Source organism: Phalaenopsis equestris, unplaced genomic scaffold (genome assembly GCF_001263595.1).
Source record: "Phalaenopsis equestris unplaced genomic scaffold, ASM126359v1 Scaffold215804, whole genome shotgun sequence".
Taxonomy (NCBI): domain Eukaryota; kingdom Viridiplantae; phylum Streptophyta; class Magnoliopsida; order Asparagales; family Orchidaceae; genus Phalaenopsis; species Phalaenopsis equestris.
The window spans coordinates 269,578-277,594 of NW_018234476.1; positions in this window are offsets into that span (position 1 = coordinate 269,578).

The window sequence follows — 8,017 nt, forward strand, 5'->3', positions numbered from 1 at the left end:
TAACATTACTAGTTATAACCAACCTAGCTTCGATCTCGATCCCCAAAATGACCCTCAAATCATACTTGAGTCAAATGAACTCACTAACAAGACTGAAGAAGACGCTGACAATACCAGCTACAATAACATCGGGAGTGAGAAAACAATCCTCGAGCACCACGGTGCACCGCTTTCCACCAACTTAGATCTTTTTGACAAAGAAGAAACACTGGAAGATTCAACAAAGGTACCTCAAAAAGAAGAAATTACAGAAGTAAACTTAAGGAGCGGGAGAGTGTTACCCCCGAGAACAACTTCAACAGATAAATGAAAACAAATAGTAACTCGAGAATAACTACCTCCACCTTCACCAGTGGAAGAACCTCACAACCAAGTGAAAATTTGAGGACCACATAATGTGGATTATAAAACATGCTAGCTCATATTAGGAAGCTACAGGTCTGATTAAGCATCTATGACGCTCTAATCCTATCAAAGGAGATGAGAGAAGCTCTGGTTACAGCCTTGCTTGACCAAGAGATTTACTTAACTCAGTTGACCAGCATATCCTAGAATGAAGTTTGTTCGTTGAGAACAACCTGAGGTAACCTTCACAGATGAAAATCTGCTGCTTGGTACCTTCGACCACGACCAACCACTCTACATCACCGTTAACATCGACAAATTTGTGTTTTATAAAGTTCTAATAGATCCTGGAGCATCCCTTAACTTGATGAGTCTACATACGTTGGCCTATTTGGACATTGAAGCTCAAGAGCTTACGGCCGATAAAATGATGTTAAGAGGATTCAACCAAAATGGAGAGAGAGCTCTTAGATCGATTAGATTGCTTATGAGTTTTGGAGAACTAGTAACAATCGCTAAATTTTATATCATCGATGTTGAGACCTCTTTCAACGCTCTACTTGTTTGACCGTGGATTCATGAACACAACATTATCCATCTTCTCTACACAAGTGCATCAAGTACTACAGAGAAGGACAAGAACATTGCATCAAAGGAGATCTACAACTTTTTTCAGTTTTTTCAGTTCATGAAGTTGGGGTCATGAAGTTGGCAATCATGAAGATGCTTCCTACTACGTGCCTCCGAAAAAAACTGTTTTCTCTCGTGAAACTGTGACAAAAACAATTAAGGATTCAGATGATGTACAATGGCAGGGCCTTTCAACTCTGCTTTAGCGATCTCCCACCACTCTTTTGCAATAAATATGTTGAGGTTTTTTTAGTTCGCACACCCGAGGTTGAGGCCGGGGACGTCGACGCGGAAGAACCAACTTAATCGTTGAACTGACTAGGTCAACCGTCAACATTGGTGATTAGGATAATTCCGAAGACAAAATAATGATGACAAAATAGAAGAAATCTCAATACGAGATATCCTTAGAAGATGCCGAGAAAAAAAAAATATGAGACAATGTATGATCAGATAAAACACTATGTGACTACTATGTCCCTCACTTCTATCCTCTCTCAAAAGGTCAAAAGTTTAGAGGTCAAGGAAGTCCTTAGTGCTGGTTTAAAGCTGATCAAATTTTATCGTGCTTCTATTTCTACCAATCTTGAAAATCATGTAAATTTAGATGATGATCCTAATGAATTAATGGAATTACCTTTTGGTTACTTTTCACCTTATATACAAAAGTTAATTCAATAGGGACATTTACCAAAACAGATGCTAAAAGATAAATTACAACTTTTTGAAAATTTATAGAGTGTTAAAAGTTGAACTCCCAACTCAAAAGAGGGTATCAGATTTGGTACAGTCGGACCAGTTGATGATTCAAAATTTTGCATGGTTATTGCTAGTGAATCAAAAGAGGATAGCCTCGATATAGAAGATGACTCTACTGATCAGCAAATAGAAGATGCTCTGCCAGACTTTAAGGAGAAAATTAAATCAATAATTGATGAGTTAAAGGAAATCAACCATGGGACAGAAGAACAACCCCAACCTACATTTATAAGTTCTCTACTCAACGATGAAGAATCACTACAGTTGATCAAATTGTTAACAAAATTAAAAGATTGCTTCGCATGAAGTTATGATGAAATGTCAGGACTGTTAGCAGAGGTTACAGTTCGTAAACTCAGGGTGGACGAGAATATAACCCCAGTAAAACAAGCTCTAATAAGAATGCGCCTCAAAATAGAGAAACAAGTAGTTATGGAGGTGAAGAAATTAATAGATGCTAACTTTATAAAAGAAGAGCAATACCTCACGTAGCAGGCTAACCTTGTACCTGTTAAAAAGAAAAATGGACAAATCCGTGTTTACGTCGACTTCAGATATTTTAACAAGGCATGTACAAAAGAGGAGTTTCCACTACCATTTCCGAAAATGATGGTGGATATCGCTTCTACACATGAAATTTTCTCCTTCATAGACAAATCCTTGGGATACAACCAAATCAAGTTGGCTCCCGAGGATGCAGTACTTACATCCTTCAGAACACGTGTTGGAATTTTCTGCTACATAGTGATGTCGTTCAGCCAGAAGAATTCTAGAGCAACATACCACGTGCAATGATGAAGATTTTTTATGATCTCATTCACAATCAATTAGAATGATACGTGGATGATTTGGTCATCAAGAGTAAACAAAAAATAGACCATTTGTACAATTTAAGGATTGTGTTCGAACGGTTACGATTATACGACCTAAAAATGAATCCCTTAAAGTGCACTTTTGACATTACCTCCGGGAAATTTCTAGGGTTTGTTGTCCGTCATCAGTGAATCGAGATCAACCCAGATAAGATTAAAGCTATCTTGGAAATGCCCCCACCGAAAACATTAAAACAACAACGTTCCTTCCAGGGGAAGTTGGCATATCTGAGAAGCTTCATTTCTAATCTTTAGGTAGGTGTCAGCCCTTCTTGGTATTAATTAAAAAGGATGCTAAATTTGTTTGGAAGAGAAATGTCAGCTGACCTTTGAAGACATCAAACAATATTCAATGAAACCTCTTATTTCAGCATCCCCTATGCCAGGGAAACCATTGATACTTTGTACTGCAACCTTAGACGACTCTCTTGTAGCCCTCTTAGCCCAAGTCAATGATGATGGTAAAGAAAATGCACTTTACTATTTGAGTCGTTATCTGATACCGATGGAAGTAAGGTATCCTCTCATTGAGAAGCATTGTCTGTCGTTAGTTTTTGCCGCCGAAAAGCTTAGACATTACATGCTTTCTCATAAGGTTACCCGAATTTCAATAGTTAACCAGTTGCAATATTTGATGACCCGACCAACACTCTCTGGATGTCTAGCAAGATGGTCAATGATTTTATTGTAATTTGATATAGCTTTTGTTCCCCTCCATGCTATCAAGTGATGGATTCTAGCAAACTTTCTCGTTGCACACCCACGGCCAGCTGGGTCCCCTGTTATTGATGATTTAACAGATGAGTAGATATTACAAATAGATTTCCCCAGTTCACAACGCTAGGAAATGTACTTTGATTGAGCTTCATCAGCCAGAAAAGACAAAGGATCAGGCATGGTCGTACAAGGAAAGCAGGGATCAGTTTGATCTTTATCACGCCAGATAAGGGTATGTTGAGGTTCTCATACCACCTGACAGAGCCGTTCACCAAAAATAAAAAAAGAATATGAAGTGCTAATCACTGGAGTAGAGTTGACAATCTCAATGTATATAACAAACATTGTCATCTATGGCAACTCACAACTAGTCATCCAGCAGGTAGCTGGACAATACAAAATTTTGAAACCACGACTAGCTGAATACCATCAGTTCATGATGAAGCTACTGTAACAGATTCCCTATGTGACTCTCTATTGGATTCCTAGAGGAGATAATGCCCATGTCGATGCTCTAGTAAAACTTACTAAGGAGCTGACATGTCCCCCAGAGGATTCCATTGAAACCACAGTACAAGGAAGACAAGTTCTATCTCAAATTGACCTTGACAATCTACACAAGCTTGGAAAAGAAGAAACAATGATTGCGGTTGTTGATATGAATGAAGATTGGTCCAAGTCATTGATAAAATATTTGCATACTAGCAAGGTGCCAGAAGGCAAGTCAGTAGCACATAACATTACAAAGAGGGCTATGTCGTATGCCCTATTAGGAGAAGACCTCTACAGAAGATCATTTGAGCGATGCCTAAGCAAATCTAAAGCCCAAAATATTGTTAAAGAAGTACATGTTGGATTTTGTGGCGCTCACCAGTCAAGGCCGAAGATGAAACTGAAGATCAAAAAACTTGAACTTGGAGAAGATCAAAAAACTTGGATATTATTGGCCAACAATGATGCCCGATTGCGTGGATACAACTAGAAGATGTCACCACTGCCAAGTGCATGGCGTGGTCTTGCACCAGCCTCCGAATGTGCTACACCCAACTGTTGCTTCGTGGCCATTCGAGTGTTGGGGAACAGACATAATAGGTCTATTAGACTCTCCATCCTCTAGAGGATACAGGTTTATACTTGCCGCTACGGACTATTTCTCCAACTAGGCAGAGGCAGTGCCACTATGAGAGGTTATGGCATAGCGCATTCTTCGGTTCTTCAAAAGCCAAGTCATCGAGCTCATTTAATAAGTTTCGGAGTACCGCGAAGAATAGTTTTCGACAATGAGACAGCTTTCAAAAGCACCAAAATTAATAATTTTGTAAAACGACACGGGATAGATTGGAGATACTCTACAATTTACTATTTCATAACAAATGGATTGGTTGAAGCCTTCAACAAGACACTGGTACAGATTTTAAACAAGACACTCAACAAAAATAAAAGGGATTGATACAATAAAGTGCTAGAAGTTTGTCGGCCTACTAGACGACGTTCAGGACTCCCACTTAGTGTACACCCTACATGATCGTGTAAGGGTCCGAGGTCGTGCTACCGTTAGAAATTCAGACGCCATCTCCTTGAATCGAAGTTGCTAGCCAACTCACAATAGAAGAAAGTACGAAGCTCAGACTTGAAGAACTTTGAAGAACTAGAGAGTCTTGAATAGAGAGTCTTGAGAGAAAACGACTTGAAGCCCAACAACATGTAGAACTTTACCACGCAAAGATGGTACAAGCTCATGACAATTTGGTCCATCCAAGGACATTCAAAGTTGGTGGCATCATCCTATTCTCAAAATACCTATTCTTGTGCAACATAAGATAGGTGGAAAATTTGAGCCAACTTGGGAGGGACCATTTATCGTTGAAAAAGTATATGCAGGAGGAGCATACCAGTTAGTAGACTTCTGGGGTAAAAGTCCCATACTACCAACCAACGAATGATACATGAAGACATACTACGCAACCTGATGTTGCTCGTCACCACTTAATTTAAAATTCTTGAAATTTCAACTATTTTGGGGTTTTTTATGTGGCCAAAAGTCTGTGGCCGGGTCCAAAATTTTTTGTAATAAAATTAACCTCAATATAATGAAAAATTTTGAAAAGAAATACATTTAAAATTCTCTCCTTTCTACCTTTGAACTTAATATTCCACTAAATTAAACAAAATCAACATATAAATAAACAATCTCTTCACCAAAATAAACTAAAATTTCCTTTAATAAATACTTTGTTTTGCTCTTGTTCACACAAAGTTTCATCCCACTAAAATTTTTCTTGTCATCTACAGAGAAATGTTAGGCAAGAGGATGATCTTCACCTTTAAAGATGGCTGGAATCTTGCACTAAATGAAGAAATGGCGTTGCAGGGCGACACTATAGATTTCTACATGGAATTTAACCAAGTCGGCATGGATTACGAGGGGTCTTTAATGAATGTCATCAGTCGATGGTTGTCAGTCGACAGGAAAAGGAAGGGATGCCCCACTGCTAAGGTGACCATCAAAGACAGTGCGTCACCGAAAGAAAAGAACGTGATGGTACAACAAAACCGAATGGAAGGGCCCAACCGTTTACCATCCATGATAGCTACGCTAACTGGGGGACTGGCCGCTGCTGATAATGAAAGATTGTCAGATGCTCTGTTACGAAAAGTACAACGCAAAAATGATAGCCGTCGAAAGTAGAGGGCCTTCTTACGAGAGGAGAAAATACGCCAAAAAGAGGCAGAAAAATTACTCACCCCTATTCTTGAGAGGAACATTTATGATACAGGCATGAGAAAAACTTCTTCAAGAATGCCTGCCACAAATGATGAATCCAGGTTTATTACAGAGCCAGAAATACAGCAAGCTTCAGATGTTTTGTGCACGGGTTGCCCTACTTGCAACGCTGAAATACCTACACGATCATCGGCTACGGGGGCATTCGTGGAATGCCCAGAATGCAATGTCTTGCACCTACAACATTATAGTAACTTTGAGGAGTATGCTTCTATAGATGTTGGATCTCAAACTGCTGATACCTGATAGTGGCAGAGCCATATGTCCTAATGGATGTAGAGCCATATTTTCTGAGGGGTACAGAGACATATGTCCCGTCAGACGCAGAATCATATATTTTGTTAGAGCCAGAGTCAACACCAATTTGGGTTCACACCATCGTTGAAAGAAAGGAACTTCTTCGATAGCCGCCAATCATAAGCATGACAAAATATTATAGTATAAACTAAGTGAACAAAAAAAATTTTGAATTCTACAAAGAGGTACAAGGGAGGTTCATCAACATACTAGAAGGATTTGAATTATACACCAAGGCTTTCTCTGACAGTGATGAACAAAATATTCTTGACTGCATTTTTGACCTAAGAGACAGAGGTCGAGCAGGCCTGCTCATGGAAAGGACCTATTCTAAGCCGAGGAAATGGATGCGAGGAAAAGGAAGAATCACTATCTAGTGCGGTTGCTGCTACAACTTTACCAATGATAGACAAGGGACTCCACCTAGGATTCTTAGACATGATCAGGTAGATCCACTACTGTCAATGATAAAGTGGATGATTAAGAGAATGGTTAGGTAGAGTATACTGCCCACTAACTGCATTCCTAACAGTTTCATTATCAACATCTATGACAAAGGTGATTGCATTCCTCCACATATAGACCACCATGACTTCGTGAGACCTTTTTGTACGGTCTCATTCATGAGTAAAAACAACATCTTATTTGGAAAAAAAATTGACATCGTTGGCCGTGGTGAATTCTGAGGAGCTGTTGAAATTCCACTACTTGTTGGTTCGGTGCTAGTCCTTAAAGAGAATGGAGCAAACGTTGTCAAGCACTGTATTCCAGGAGTATGATACCGTAGGGTGTCTGTGACCTTTTGATGAATGGATGACAGCAAATTACCATACAGATTTTAGCCAGATCTAGAACTAGAGGAGCTGCTATCAAATGAGCTATGAGAGGGTTGTACCTCTAAGTACATGCAAAGGGAACTCTGTCCTGGAGCATGGCTTAGAAGGTCTGCTCGATCAAAAGGTTTTCACAATAGAAACAGATGGTCAAAGGATTCTTTCCTGCTTTACTACATTACAAAAAATATGATATATATTAGAGATACTCAGCCTATGATATGTACTTGGCGTGAGCTATTTTGGATGTACTTTGATGCAGTTAGCATATTGTACTTTTTGAGGCGTTAGCCTACACTTGATCTGTAACATTTATTGGAGCAGATTAATGAAGTTTTTTTCATAAATTTATATGTTTGTTCAATTACCCCAATTGTGTGTTGGATAAAAGCCACGAACCATACATTGGTTCAAAATTATAATGAACAAAGAATGAAACAACAGAATTTAACAATTATAAAATAAATGAATAAAATAAAATAACAAACAAATAAACAAAAAAATAAATCTCTTTTGAAAAATTAACCAAGTAAAATTAAATTTTTGAAAACATATTTTTAAAATTAAACATGATAAATACAACAAGAAAAGAAAATAAATATGTTGAGTTGATTCTCTCAATTTCGAGGTCTTTTACTCTTTGCTCGAGCAACACAACTATCTTTATTTGCACTAATTCTCTTAACATCCCAATGGAGTTTCATGTTTTGTACAAAACCTCACAAAGTTTCACAAATCCTCTTCGACAATGTCAACCGTTGCACACGAAACATATCCTT